Source organism: Lytechinus variegatus, chromosome 6 (genome assembly GCF_018143015.1).
Source record: "Lytechinus variegatus isolate NC3 chromosome 6, Lvar_3.0, whole genome shotgun sequence".
Classification (NCBI taxonomy): Eukaryota; Metazoa; Echinodermata; class Echinoidea; order Temnopleuroida; family Toxopneustidae; genus Lytechinus; species Lytechinus variegatus.
In genome coordinates this window covers 28,923,182-28,940,131 of record NC_054745.1, presented here as the reverse complement: position 1 = coordinate 28,940,131, position 16,950 = coordinate 28,923,182, and the positions used below count along the sequence as shown (strand labels likewise).

General features: G+C 36.0%; 1 long non-coding RNA gene across 1 annotated transcript; it reads right to left on the bottom strand.

Annotated features, from left to right (window-relative positions):
* Positions 1–13,361: 13,361 nt before the first annotated feature.
* LOC121416588 lies at positions 13,362–16,640 on the bottom strand. The gene is made up of 3 exons (XR_005970207.1): positions 16,600–16,640; positions 13,707–13,826; positions 13,362–13,376 (listed from the first exon to the last, which is right to left on the bottom strand). It is a non-coding gene; the product is annotated as an uncharacterized LOC121416588 (long non-coding RNA).
* Between the last annotated feature and the right edge of the window lie 310 nt (positions 16,641–16,950).

The following is a 16,950-nucleotide window of genomic DNA, read 5'->3' as shown; positions in this document are numbered from 1 at the left end:
AAGAGAGAGGAAGATGGGAAGAAAGAGAGAGAGGGGAAAGAAGAGAAGAAAAAAGAGGGTAAGGGGGAAAATGAAGAGAAGAAAAACGAGAAAAGAGAGAGAGGGAAAGAAAAGAAGAAAACAAAGAGATGAAAAGATGAGGGGAAGAGAAGAAAAACGAGAAAAGAGAGAGGGAAAGAAAAGAAGAAAACAAAGAGAAGAAAAGATGGGGGGAAGAGAAGAAAAGGTGGAAAGGAAGACAAGTAGAAAAAAAGGAAGAAAAAGGGGGAAATGAAGAGAAGAGAGAGAGAGGAGGAGGAAGGAAAAGTAGAGAAGAAGAAAGAGAGAGAGGAAGAGGGGGAAAGAGAGAGAGAAGAAAAGAGAAATGAAGGGGAATGAGGAAAAGAGAAAAAACTATGGGGCGCCGAATCGATGTTTGAACTTGGAGGGGGGCGCCAAATTGTTGTTCGAACTAGGGGAGCGCCGTATTGATGTTCGATCTAGCGGGGCACCGAATTGATGTTCGAACTACGGGAACGCAAGTTTGAATTTTTACCGTAATGCGACAAATACATATTTCAGAGGGGGGGGGGGGCAAAGTTATATTTTATATTTCACATGGGGGCGCCAAGTTTATGTTCAACCGAGGGCACCATATGAAACTAAGGGGCTTCATGCACATTCATTTTCGACCGGGGGCGCAACATTGCTCGTATTGCCTGTTTATAGTGAAATATGTCCTGCCCGAAAAGCTTAAATTAATGCGGCTGAATTAAAATATCCCGTTTTTACAATAATAAACAAACACAGTGTGCTCGAGTTTTAAGTCTGTTTAGGTAGATAGGTATCCTGCTCAAGGTCATAAAAAGGGGTTAATATCAAATTTTGCGATCCTCTGTATCGATCCCACGTACATAAGTGTTAGTGTTTTTCAAGTCAACATAGGCCGATCCAGGGGGCAAAGATTTTGCCCCCCCCCCATTGTGGCGCAATAAAGTCTAAGAAATATAAAAAAAAAGAAGAAGAGAAAAAGGGCAAGAAATTAGAATAGAAATTATAACTTAAAATAATCCTTCTTAGGTCAGTATATAAAAAAATTGAGCTCGCATCAATAAATCATTTAGTTATACGCATCCCGACCTCACAGTTTTTTATGCGAACGAGAAGCACAAGCTGAAAATATTTGATATTCTAACCTGACAACTAAAAATGTCCTTTTCATTTCATCACTATAAAAGTTTTCCGCTAGCGCTTCGCGCTCGCATTCGTTTCTTAATAGATATGCATCGTGTTCATCATAACAACTGCTACCATAGGCGGATCCAGGGGGCCCGAGGGCCCCCTACCCCCCTATTGACCTTTACGGAACAAATAAATTGGGAAAAACAGGGAAAGAAAGAAAAAAAAAGAAGGGGAATGAAATGAGAAAAAAAGACGAAACATAAAAGGAAGAAGACGAGTGAATAAAATAAGGTCAGGAGAAGACTTGGAAAATAATTTTTGAAAATATTTAATGTCACTATATTAAAATTTCGCTCGCGCATCGCGCTCGCATTGCCTGCTCGATGAAATACATATCTTACTCAATAGGCTGATATGTAGTTCAAAATATCAAGTTTTGAAGTCAATATACAAAACATAATTCAGCTCGGACATCGATCTTTAATTTTTTTGTTTGATTTACCAATTTATTTTTTAAAGTGGTCTGGAAAATGTCCGTTTTATGGTGTAAATCAACATTTGCAACATTTTGTGCGCTCGCATTATTTGCCAAGTAGGCCTACCTATTGTCTTTTTGTGTTTCATATAAGATTATCTAAATATCTCTTTTCAGGTGTCTCGATTCTAAAAAAAATGAAGGCCTATGAGCTAGCGCTGTGCTCTCGCATTTTTATTGGTAAGTTATGTATACCCACATAGTAATTCGATAAGAAACTACTTAAATTCCCCCATTTAAAAATTTCGGATCGCGATTTGCGCTCGCATTATTTGCTAAAAATATATCAACCAATGAATCCTATTCATGATTACAAAATATTAAAATGTCCCGTTTTCAGGCCTCATACACTGTCAAATTTCACACACTCATTAGGCTTATTAGATTATTAATAATGATAGCCAATTTTTATAAAGCGCTTTTCCCTGAATGGCTCAATGCGCGTTACAGCATATTATTACCCCGGTCATTGGATTCATTTCGCACGAAAAGTGCACAATTTACACTCCCTGGGGAGCATTCCTTGCATTCATCGCAGCCTCATTATGGCGCTGGCAAAATCAAACATACAATATCTTTCGCATCCTACCGGGTACCCACTTAGCACCTGGGTCGAGAGTGGCAATGTGTGGATTAACGCCTTGCCAAAGGACGCTAGACCGCGGTGGGATTCGAACACACGACACACGACCCTCTGTACTCAAATGCATGTTCCGCGTAAATCGATGGTGACTCTCATAGAGATGATGTTAACACGGTCAAGTGATTTCCTCTGAATTGTACTATTTCGTTCCGGATCTCGTACCTGATTCTTTTTTCTTATGGAATGTTGATTTTTTTTTTCTCATGCGTTACTCTGTAATGCAATCCACAAATCAATTTAATTATATATCAACTGAATTCAGGTGTATAGAGCAGCTGCCAAGTAACTACATTGTCCAACATTTCGATGATACATGAAGTTGCAATTGAGCTTTAGTTTCGTTGGAGCTTTTTAAGCATGCAAAGATTGCTTAACTTAATTGGTTGACTGATCGCCAGCTCGATATACGTTCTTGTGTTCGCAAGACCAAAGCAAATTCTTATCTATTTAGTCACATTATTTTTGATAATGGAAAGTCTTAATACCACCTTCAAATTATATGCTGTACCTACAGTTTACTGGAGTGTCTTCTTTATTTTACATATTTTTATGTTTGGCAGCATGACGTTTCGTTCTATAATTGCCATAGAATGTTAGGTTATTCAGATGTCCTTCCTAAGCTCCTTTACATTTTTCCTTTTTTTGGTCTTTAATCATTTAAGTCATCTGCCAAATGGACTAATATTACTTGCGACTTTTCAAGCGAATCCATTTACCTTTTTTCACATGGATATATCATGAATGCGTTGAACAAGGTGAATATGATATCAAATTATTAAAAATTTAAAAATCAAAAGATTAGATTTTATTGAGTTTTGGATTGGAAACGGATTCATTGTTTGGTTGGTCGCTGTTTGCGGCCCCTCAGTGCTGGATTTGTTTTGATCCTTGATAATATAGGTGTACTTGATTTTAATTCATCCATTATTACTTGTATCATGCTCAATTTATTTTGTTGAATGTTTAAGCATGAAAGGACATTATTGATGTAATACTTTCAAACATGTATATAATTTGTATATTTTTGTGTGGATATGATTTAGATACCCGAAGTCCCACACACAAAAAAACAAAACATTTTTGAGACCACATTGTAACTGTTATGTTCCCTAAAATGTTAGAATTGTTTAAACATAACTGCATGCACTCTACACCCCCCCCCCCCGACACATTCCCTCATGCTTGGTCCTTACAGGTGTCACCTACCTTTTAAATGAACTCTAATTTAGATGAAATAGACCAAATAAATAACAGGAATGAAATTCGAAATTGCGCTTATTATACCTCCCAAGAATTTATATCAGCTTTTGAATCAAATGATAACAACATCAATAATCTCAGTCTTGTACATTTTAATTCAAGAAGTTTTAACAGAAATTTTGATTCCGTAGAAACTTTTTTAAATTCCCTAAACACGTTTTCATTTTCAATTATTGGTGTTTCTGAAACTTGGCTGAGTTCACATTCCCCGGACATATACAATATACCTAATTATCGCATGGTACATGTTGATAGGAGAAGAGGCAGAGGAGGAGGTGTGGCAATGTATATCAACTCAAAACTAAAACACAAAGTAAGATCAGACATTTACATTAATGACATAGAAGCTCTCTTTATTGAAGTAGAAAACAAATTTGGTAAAAATATAATAGTAGGAACATTATACAGACCGCCTAATAACAACATCGGCAATTTTATCGATAATTTTGATAAAGAACTTGAAAAGATATCCCGTGAAAATAAACAAATCTATATAATGGGCGACTTTAATATTGATTTGTCAGACATTTTGTACAACAAACCATCTTATAATAACATTAACAATAAAGTAAGGAATCATAATAGCTATAATAGTGCAAACACATTTCTCAATATACTTTCCTCATATGCTTTTCATCCTTGTATCAACATACCTACTAGAATGACGTCCACGTCAGCAACATTGATCGATAATATATTTACAAATTCTTTTAGCAATGATAACAATAGTGGAGTTTTACGTATGATATTACGGATCATTTGCCAATATTTTTTATTTCTTCAGAATACGAAGTTAATGTTGATAAAGAAAATATTAGGAAAACATATAGGAAAGAAAATATAAACACTATTTCAGCTTTGATTGAAGATTTAACCAATGAGAATTGGAATGACATTTTGGAAGAAAATGATGCAAATGTTGCTTATAAATTGTTCCTAGATAAATTCACTCATTACTATGATAAAAATATACCACTTGTTCAAAGCAAGAAGCGTAAAAATGAGATCAGAAATCCATGGATTACTCGAGGAATTTTACAGTCTATCAAAAAACGTAATAAACTTTATAAATCATTCATTTCTGATAGATCTGAACATAATTTTATCAAGTATAAAAAGTATCGCAATACACTCACCAGCGTAATTCGATCTTCGAAAAAAATATATTATTCAAAGGAAATAAAAAACGCAGAAGGGAATTTGAATTCAACTTGGAATGTCATAAACAAATTAATAAACAAAAGTAAACCCCATGATAAAATTGAAAAACTTGAAGTTGAAAATAAATTCTTTATTGAACCTTTTGAAATTGCTCAAGAGTTTAATAATTTTTTCACGCGCATTGGTCCTGACCTGGCTTCAAAAATACAAAGTGATGGTAAAAATTTTACTGAGTATCTCTCCGAGCCCATCTCAAATACAATGTGTTTCATTCCAACAGATCAACATGAAATAATTAAGATCGTTGAAGCCTTAGCATCTAAAAAATCTAAAGGATATGATGGAATCAGCACAAAACTTTTAAAACATGTAATATATAGCATTGTCTTTCCATTAGAACATATCTTTAATCTATCTCTCTCTACTGGCTGTTGTCCCAATTTATTAAAAGTAGCAAAAGTAGTCCCAGTTTACAAAAAAGATGACCCGACTAAAGTTACTAATTATCGTCCTATATCACTTTTGCCATGTTTATCAAAAATATTGGGAAAAATTGTGTACAAACGATTGGATTCTTTTTTGTCATTAAATAAAATTCTTATTCCAACCCAATTCGGATTTAGAAAAAAATTCTCAACCGATTTTGCAATTACTAAATTACTTGATAATGTTGTTGACTCCCTTTCAAAAAGAAGTCATATAATCGCTTTATTTATGGATCTAAGTAAAGCCTTCGACACCATTGATCATAAGATTTTATTACATAAATTATATAATTACGGAATACGTGGAGTTGCCTGGTCATGGATTAAAAGTTATCTTTCAAATCGACAACAATTCGTCTCAATTAATGATATTAAATCTCCGTTGTCCTTTCTTAATTGTGGAGTGCCACAAGGTTCGATTTTGGGGCCACTTCTGTTTTTGATATATATTAATGATATAGTAAATTCTTCCCAAATTCTTTCGTTTATTTTATATGCTGACGACTCCAACATTATATTGTCTCACAGAAATTTAGATGAATTGATCAATACAATGAATTTAGAACTAAAAAATGTTTCGTCGTGGTTTAAATGTAACAAGTTATCCTTAAACATAAGTAAAACTCATTTTGTTCATTTTCAAGCCACTCATAGGAATGACGATTTTCCCAAAGACATTCTAATTGACAATGAGCCAATAGATAAAAAAGAATCTGTGAAATCTCTGGGCATAACAATAGACAAACATTTATCATGGAACCAACACGTAAGCAAAATATCCTCATCAATGGCTAAAGGAATTGGAATATTATACAAATTGAAGTATTTTTTGCCAGAGCACTCCCTTTTAATGATATACAATGCATTGATACTACCATATATTAATTATTGTAACCTTATTTGGGGAAACTGTAGTAAAACCAACCTTGAACATTTACTTTTATTACAAAAGAAAGCTGTTAGAATCTGCACAAAATCAACATATCTTTCACACACTGATCCTCTTTTTTATCGTCTAAAAACGTATAAGATATATGATATAAATACCATACAAATAGCTATTTTCATGTATAAATATCATTACAAACTGCTTCCTTCTGTATTTACCGATTTCTTTTCGTATAATAACAACTTACATTCATATCCAACACGGACTTGTCAGAATATTCACTTAGAAAATCCTAGAACATTATTAGCACATAAAACACTTAGACATCATGGGCCTGACATATGGAATACATTGCCAAGTTCGCTGAAACAGTTAAGATTCATTTCTCCTTTCAAAAAAGGTATTAAATCACTATTATTGAATAAATATTCACAAAGTTAATAGGCTATTTCTATATATCTTATGAAACACATGTTTTAAAAAACAGGAAAACAACAACTATAAGAATACAAATAAAGCATACATTATGAGGACCAAGCGCCCCCCCCCCCCTCCTCCCCGTCATTATGCACCTGCACCCTTACGTTAAGATAATGTAGTAAGAATAATTATCATCGTTTTCTGGGGTTGCCACGCAGTCAAGCTCAGCTTATAGTGGCAACCCCTGCAACCTTCTAATAATCGATGTTTTAATAGAAAATGCATTATTTTTTTTTTTTGTATGTTTTGCTTGTCAGTTATATGTATATTATTATTGTATTTTCTTTGTTAATATGTTCATGAAAAAGTGTTGCAGAAACCAATAAATGAAAATGAATGAAATGTTTACAAGGCGAGAGTCGGAACCATTACACCACGGCTCTTCCTTAATAAATATGAAATAAAAATGTTATGTATTCATAATAGCTAAATTGTCCCTTTTTCAGAAATAAATATCGACACGTTTTAGGAAAAGAAATAGAAGATAGTCATCATTGTTATATGATGACAAAATATCCTTAGGTCGAAAATATATCGATCCTAGGCTAAAATAATAATAAAATATCACCTCACGCTTCGCGCTCGCATCATCTATTTAGTGCTATCCACATCGGCACAATTTCCCTATATACACAATGCTGTAAATAGTGCGTAAATTGACACATTTCATATCGGAATTTCAAATATTCTTTTCAACTCGCGCTTTGCGCTCGCATTATTGATTTGCATGATGAAAAAGGAAATGTATTCAGAATGCAGATTCTGTTTAACTTTAAAACACGCGCACGCATGTTTTTTTAGATACGCAGCTTGATCTTATTCAAAACGTACTAAAATTATCCATTTTCAGATCAGAATATAAAAAAATTTCTGCTCGCGCTTTGCGCTCGCATTATTAATGTAGGAAGATACCAAAAATTACCCATACTTTTTCATGATTCGAGTGTCCCGTTGGGGGGGTTTGAAATCTCATCTTAGGTTGGAATATCAAAAATGTTCAGCTCGCACTTTGTGCTCGCATTATTTAATGGCTAACTGCAAAATGTCCTTAACAGGTCCCTTTTCGACTGGGCCAGAATGCATATTTAACATTTCTGATCGCGCTTCGCGATCATGGTAATTATTTAGTTACATAACGCGTTCTGTTCAGGTTAACAAACATTGCCCAGAATGTTCAATTTTCAGGACAAAATACAAAAAGAAAAGGAAAGGGATAAGGATGAAATATGATATAATTTTCCAAATATCATGTCAAAATCTATCACAACCTTGTATTTTTGTAATAAAAATGTTAGCATTTTGCTTGCTCGCTTCGCTCACTGGCAACTTCTCATTAATTTTATGCGATACGCCATATCAAGCCCCCTCAAAATTGTTGACTCATTTCGCCACTGGGACAACCCCTTCAAAGAAATCAAACCCCCCAAAAGTCAACTTTGAGCGGCCAATCGGGGAAAATATGGGTGAAAAAAATCCCCCCTCCCTATTGGCGGAAGCTGGGTCCGCCCCCGGAATCAGATCAGATCACGCTTCGCGTTCTCATTATTTATTTAGGCCTTGTGAAATACATGTACCTCAATGTATTTTAAAGAATAAAATCTCAGAAATTCTTTAAATTCTATCCCCCCATTTCATTCATTTTTTTCTTGGTGCCCTCTACAAAAGTTCAACAAGCCCCCCCCCACCCCCGTGCACCCATGCTGAATAAATACGCCACTGATGAGGAGAATGAGTCGATTGCTTCGAGATTGCATTTAATATTCCCAAGAAGTTATTAATATTATTGAAGGCTATTCTAAAACAACTAGCAAGGAAACTTCAGGTCCCGTTCACACAATATAGTAGGGCCTAATCTGGTGAGAAGTTAAACCAAATTGAAAACCCCCAAAATCGCTCGCGCTTCGCGCTCCCATTGATATTACATTAAATATTCACTGATTTTTTTTTCAAGAACACATATAAAGAGTGGTCTTCAATTGCCCTTTTTTTTAAATGTGATTATAAGATAATTCAAAATCCATTAAAGGCACCTAAGTTAGCCTGGCCGGGAGGGAGTGGGTGCCATTTTTCGAAAAGTACACATGGGCGCCAAGAATCAGGTCAAATTTGGGCCCCCTCCCCAGGAAATCCTGGTTCCGTGCCTGGGTTCTATAACAATGCCACAATTAGGGCAATTACCCCCTGACAACTACTTCAAGGAAAATATCCCCATATTTAACCGCCGGGGACTGTTACCCCCGGAAATTTACCCTGCAGACAATTACCCCGGATAATTACCCCTCGTACGGAGCGTTGAAAATGAAGAATCGACGTGACAACATGGCGTGATTCTTTGCCATTTCTAATTAATAAGCTTATTATTTAGACATGGCGATATATTCTATATCTTGTCAAGTCAATATGTCGACATGGCGAGATATGGAGTGTACAAGTCCCGGCGAGAATCCCGATATGGCCATGTTGACATATAACTTGTTACAAGTCGATTTGGCAAGATAAAATATCTCACCATGTTGACGTATAACTTTTTATAGGTGGACTTGGCAGGATAACGCATCTCGCCATGCGGACATGATAAGCTTATTTAGTCGACATGGCAAGATAAAGTATCTCATCATGTCGTCATGTGAATGGCATTTTAAAGGCTCCGTACTAAGGGTAATTGGCGTCTGGAAGGTAAATTTCCGGGGGGGGGGGTAACAGTCCCCGACAATAAAAATATTTTCCTTGTAGTAGTTGTCAGGGGGCGTTTGTCCTTTGGGTCATCGTTATAGATTTCCATGGACTCGTATCATTGGTCTTTTGACCTCTTGATGACATTGGATCTCACTACATCCTGATCATAATTTTACACACACCGCGGACTATCGGACCCGCGGTCTATCGGACCCGCGGACTATCGGACCCGCAGTCCCCTTATAAAGAAATTTAATGGTATACCATTGACTACCATTTATCATACACCATTGATATACCATTGGAATACCATTCGCACAGCACGCAACATACACCAATGGTATACCATTCAAGCCTCAATGGTATACCATTCAAACTAATTTAAATAATTCGGACCTTACTATTACCATATTCATGAGCACCATTTACCATTCATGTACCATTGATCAAACACCATTCAACATTTGATCTACCATATGGCCACTATAGACAGGTTTACCATTGACCACCATTCACCATTCAGCCACCATTCACTGGCCTACCATTTACCATTCAGCCACCATTCACTGGACACCATTGGCCTACCAATTACCTTACACCATTCACCATACACCATTCGCCTACCATTCAACATACACCATTCGTGTACCATTCACCATTCGTGTACCATTCACCATTCGTGTACAATTCACCATCCGCGTACCATTCATCGTACACCATTCACTGTACACCATTCGCGTACCATTCGCCGTACACCATTCGTGTACCATTCACTGCTCACCATACACCATTCAACTACCATTCGTCGTACACCACACACCATTCACCATTGATTGACCATTCACTTTACACCATTCTACCATACACCGTATACCATTGACCTACCATTTACAGTACACCATTGGCCTACCATACACCATTGAACTACTATTCACCGTACACCATAGGCTTACCATACACCATTGGCTTACCATACACCGTACACCATTGACCTACCATTTACCATACAACACTGTCATACACACTATACTATTAGTCAACCATTCAAATAACACCATTGGTCATACACTATAGACCACAAGTTCAATGGTAGACCAATGGTTTACACTGAATGGTAGACAGTAGAACAACGATGTGCAATGTATAGTAGGCCAATAAAGTACAGTGAATGGTAGACCTTGGTGAACAGCATATCTCTGGGGTTGGTGGTAGGCTTAATAATGGACTAAGTATACACAAGAAAAAAAATGAAAACAGTTACATATTTCAAGAACGTCAATAAATGTTTTTACTATAAGAAGTTTAAGTACAGCATAAATGGCACAGAGTATTCACAAGTATAGACTTTATAATTAAAGCACATAAGTTATTAATATATATGACTTAGCTACTCGTTGATATCTATACTCTGTCAATCTTGTTATCTAAAAGTAAACATGCATCAAGACAGATTTTGATTGAAAAACACAACAAATGAAGGCTAACATTTCCAAGAATAAACCTGTTCTCTCATATTGCTTTTTACATGGATTGAGTACTTGGCAAAACCACTGTTCTGCATACAAACCTGATACTTGTAATACAATAAACTTGATGTTAAATCTGTTGTGTGTAATTGCTTTCAACGACATTAATAAACATTTTTTTACTAATAAGTTCAAGTACAAAAGATTATTGACAGGTATGGCATAAAAGCACCATATTATGAATACATGTGACTGTGCGACTCCACAAGAGATCAATGATTGCACTCCACATAAATATTATGTTAATCTTCCTATAAACAAATTTACATGTAAGACAGAGTTTGGACAACAAACTAATGAACACCAAATTTCGAAGGTTAAACTCAAAATGTGTGATAGCCTTCACATGGCCAAATGAATAAAGGGTACCACACCTAGAAGAAATGAAATATCCCCAAAAGGGGGGAAAATAGTACTCCCAAATTGGTCTCTTTTTTCTTTTCACCTAAAAAGATATATCAATGGCATGTTTCTACATAGAATTGTTAAAAGGTATTACCCGCCTAAGTATCCAGAATCTCTGATAACTTTCCTGTAGAAACAGACGCGATGCGGTTTATTGATAAATTGCATCGCGCAAAATACGGTTTCTCATAACCATCTCTCTGAGAGGTGGTTATTGCCATGTTAATCCGTTTAACTTTTCTGTAAAAACACGGGGCAAAATAGCATACGTGTCTGGCTTAAGTGCTTGAACCAAGAAGTGCGATCTCACAGTAAACATATATTCTGGCCGTTTTTTATCTCGCCAGCTGATCGCGAAACGTGTACCTGCTACAATGAGTGAGATCTACCATGAATTTTGAAAATTTTCCTAACGAAATGCAATTTTTGACATACCAAAATGCAATGTGAGGTTATAGGTTGAATTTTCCGATTTCCACCGTATTTGCGACGCGAAATGCAAGTTAATCAGATTATTCAGTCTGTAGAAACAGGTTGGTTTAAGAACGATAAGGTTATTCAAGTCCGGAAAAGATAAACTGTTTTTAATGATTTACTGTAGAAACACGCCAAAAGTTTATCATAAATACAATAATGATACATTAATAAATAAATAATATATCACACATAGAAAAAAAATATAAGGAAAATAAGGAAAGAAAATTATTCAATTTGGAAAACTAAAAAACAAAAGAAAAATAGAGACCTTTTTTGCAAAATATATAGAAAATAATATATACAAGATACCCACTTATTTCTTTTCTGTCTATTTTTGTTGTGTTATATTGTCTTACACAGTAAATCAGTAGTCAATCGTAATTTTTTACAACCGAGCTTGGACAAAATTTAAATTCATATAATACAAAAAATATATAAATTGTGATCTTGTATATTCATGAGGACTTGCAGAGAACAGTTTTAGCAAAAAATAACAACTTTAATTCGTCAAAACTTTGTTAATCCTAAACAAATTTGGATGAGATTTTCAGTGTTTTTTGTTTGTCTGATGTACACTTTGAATTATATCACATAGCTTTCAGTCTCGAGTACCTCTAGCCCTTCAATCAAATTGGTTGGACGACCGGTTACACTTTACATATAACATAGTTATAAGGAGAATGAAGGGGACCATAGAAAGAAAGCATGAGAAAAGGGGAGATTTTGGTAGGGAGAGAATGAATCAGAAAAGGATCATGCTGAAAATTTCATTAAAATCTGATAATAAAAAAGTTATTGAATTTGAAATTTCACAACATTTTGGTAAAAAATTAACCCAATGTACACACGATCGTCAGGAATATTTGTTAGGCTTATTCTATAAAATGAAATAATTATTTCATATTTTCATACATGTGTGTATGATATGTCCCAAGTATCATATCATTATTTCCAGCAATGCATATCTTCACATTAAAGGTCTAGTCCACCACAGAAAAGATTGTTTTGAATCAACAGAGAAAATCAGGCAAGCATCATGCAAAATATTTCATCTAAATCGGATGCAAAATAAGACCCTCACTTTTTGTTTTGGTTTTCATTGTTTGAATTGTACAATATTTCAATTTTTTTACAGATTTGACAATAAAAAATAAAAATAAAACTTTATTTCATAGGACAATGAGGAGAAAATTATAATATTTCATATTTAAAAAAACAAAGAAAAGTGAATGAGTGATGTCATCAGTTCCCTCATTTGCATACCGACCTGGATGTGCATGTAACTATTAAGTGAAATTGAGCGAAACTTAAAAATGTCATACCTTCCTTATTTTTCATCCGATTTTTATGTTTGATTTTTCTCTTTTTAATCAAATCAACTTTTTTGTTAGGGTGGACATGTCTTTGAAATAAATTTTCACTCCATTTTTTATAGTTCTCGGAGGACAAAATGTAAATTAGCGCGACTTCTTGTAATAAAATACAAAAGAACAAGTGGGGATATGACATCAGCTGGGAACGTCGTTGTCTAGTGGTTCTGACTCTCACCTTTCAAACAGAGGGTCGTGAATTTGAGTCCTAGCCATGGTGTGTTTTCCTTCAGCCCGAATTTCATCCACACTGCATCACTAGACCCAGATGAAATGAATGGGTACCCGGCAGGATTAATTCCTTGAAGCTGTAATAAGAAATATTGGATGAAAACAATGCAAAGGACAGTATATTAGCTAAGGGTTCAAAATATGAATGCTTGTCATGTGTGTAAGCTTTCTTTAGAAGTTCATATATTTTTTTATATATTGAGAAATTTGCAGTATACTCTACCATTCAATTGAATGATACCAATTAACAAATATCAACAAAACATTTTGTAAAATATGATAAATAAATTTATGTTTAACCATAGATGGGTAGACAATAACCTATTATATAATGGGAGGTTGCCCCAATGTTTTATCTCATGAAGCTTTGCATTTTTTTCTACTGAAGAAAATTCTTACACACCTACCTTTCATAAACTCCAATTGTTTCTTGTACACGGTACGTTTTCTGTGTTCAACACCCGTCGTGTCATTCCAAGATAAGGCTGGATCATCTACCTTATCATCCAGTGTATCCGTCGTCCAAACTTTGAAAATGAAATAAAATCAATTTAAGTGTTGTAAAATCTGCATGTATGTGCAGATACAAACAAAAATAGAATACTAATATAGTAATAGAAAAATAATGATCTTAGAACTTTAATGTTAAAGATATTTTTCATGGACCTCTGATTACCAGCCCAGAATTTAGGATAAAAATAAGGAAATGTGATAGTATTTCAGCGTAGTTCAGACAAGGCTGTATTATAACTGTGCATGCTTTATACTAGTAATAGCTATAATAATAATAATAATAATAATCCGCTTTTATATAGCGCTTAATCCATCGGAACGACGTTTCTAAGCGCTTTACAGATATATTATTACCCCGGTCATCGGATTCAATCAGTCATTCCCGCACACAATATGTGCACATCCTCCACTCCCTGGGGAGTATTCCAGCTATGTCATCTGAAATCAAATTTCTAGAGCAGCAATTTTCAAGAGGGTAATCGATGACATAAATTCCATTTTTCTGGTATTGACAATCGCAGAAGCAGATCCAAGTGGGCACATTTGACCTGTGCCCCCACCTTGAGAGCAATAGTTGATGTGTTTGATAAAAATGTGGCTTTCTTACACAAATGTTCTCCCCCCCCCCCTTCGAAAGTTACAGCAAATATTTATATTAAAAATATTGTCTCATACAAGAGGATCTCCTTTTTGGTTTGCTTGTTATTTAAAGTTTCCTTGGGAAAATGTGCCCCACTACCCCCTTTGAGAAATCATGGATCCGTTCATGGACAATCATATGCCAGTGGATGAACTCCAGACGTTTTTTAGGCAAGTTTTGATCAGTAAATAAATAAAAACAGATAAAATGTGATCACAGGACAAACTTAACTTTAAAAGAGGATAAAATTTACTTTAAAAATTGATATGCCTAGCCCCATGAAAGGATCTAAGAATACCCTCCGGCACTAATGCAGTTTCACACCAGCCAACTCACAGTGAACAATTGTGTACAACGGATAGCGGAGCGTGAACGTAGCGGTCGTGTACATTTTTGCTTATTACATGACGTCATCCAGCCACTGCCGAGAACCAATTTATGAATGAAAATATAGTAAGCATGCGCAGTGCAAGCCTTTTGTTTCCCCACACAGAATTCCACCAAAACAAGTGTGCAATTCCCTATCACCTCGTACCAAAATCGACCTAGAATTTCAATTTTCCTATATTTTATATGAATTATGAAAGGTATTCTCGGAGGATCTATTTTCTCACCGATACCGCACAGGTAAGCGAATTTTGAATACTTCTTGCTTTTCCGTCAAAATCTTACGAATTAGCGTCTATATGTCATCGTGTTCCTTGGAATTTGTAGAGTCTATCGCAACGTGCATAAAGTCAATTGGCTTCCGGGTTTTGGAGCGTCGCGTGAATATGCATGAAATTGCAGTTTCGATAATTTTCGATCGATACCGGAGCGATCCGATCACGAACCAAGACCATTTACCGTGTACACAACATGACCGGATATCGTTATCGATACTTCCGCACGCAGTCCAAAGGAATTATTTTTGGGACCACGTGGTCATGACGTGATCTGCGCTATTGACCAATCAGCGGTCTTCGAATCGCTGTGCGGAGACGATCTATCCGTTGTACACAGTCTATGGACAATTGTTCGTTGTGCATGCAACTTCAAGCAAAACTCCCCACCAGAATTGTCTACACACATTTTGAGATCAATACACAATATGCCCACCATTTTTCAAAATATTGCGGATCGCTTGGATTCGCCGTCATGTTGATATGGACCGAAGTTATGCGATCAAAAGATTTGCATGCGGCATGCTGGCAGTTTGTTTGCCACATGTTAGCATGATTTGGTTGCTAACTTCAGTCCATATAAATATTACGGCGAATCCGAGAGATCCGCGAAGTGATGTCTACGGATTAGATCAACGACGTCGAGATCGAAGACTAAATACAGCCATTCCCAATATTTTGAAAAACGGTGGGTATATTAACATCGAAATGTGACTGAGAGACCTGTCATGACATTTGGGAACAAGTTTTGGTGATGAGGTATGCTGGTAATCGGCCGGTGCAAAACTGCATTAGCGCCAGTTTTCTCTGCATATTTATTGCAGCCTCTGTAGAAAAATTGAATAGGAATCGTTTGTCACTCCGTCCAGTCACAGTTCCACACACAAAGTGCACATTTTACCATTGAAATAGTATGTGCAATGAGTGGTGTGTACAGTGTAGCAAAGTTATTATAGACCTGCGTAGCCTTTATCATTTTTTAAACTTTAGGACCCTTACCATGTTTCACCTCCATTTTATCTCATTTACCAACATCTATCAACAACAACAACAACAAATTATAGGCCTAATTTCAAAGCAATATTTGTCGGCAAGTTTTCAATTTCAGTAAATTAACGTGTGCAGTAACGGTCTATTTATTCACAATTAAAACTTTGACAGTCTTGACATTAGCATTAACAAATCATTCATTCACGAATTCAATGTATTCAGAGATGGTTTTTGTAAAACATTGACAATAAACATCAGGCAATATGAGCGAATTACTATTCAATGCTCGCCGGTCTTAACTCTGCCAATACAAAGCATAAACCATAAGCACTCCCTATCGTCAAAGCCACGTCCCGGCCCGTAGAGCAGCGGCCAGCGCCAACGGGGCAGTGACGGTGGCAGTGCAGTGGTCGTGCATGTCGTGGCAGTACAACGACATCTAACATTTTGAGACAATTTGAGAAATAAATCAAAGAAAATTGTTATAGAACTTACTGTTATAGCCTTCTACAAATGACTTTGAAGTCGCTGTCCGAATCTGACCCGTGTTCCTTTAGTTTTTGATGAATTATCGACGGACTTATCAACAGCAAAACGGTAGTACCGGTAGATCGAGTTTTCTTTTTCAAATATTGCACTTGGCGGTTAGACGTTCGCGCGTGCGTAGTGCGAGAACAACACGTATAATAGAGCTACCTGGCAAGCAGCCAAGCGGCCCCTCTCGCCAAAGCATATGGGGGGGGGGGGATAAATTATGACAAAATATGGGGGGGGGGACTTCTTCGCCAAGATAAATACACATCCCGATATGGGTGGGGGGGGGTGAATTAAAACCAAATCAGGGGT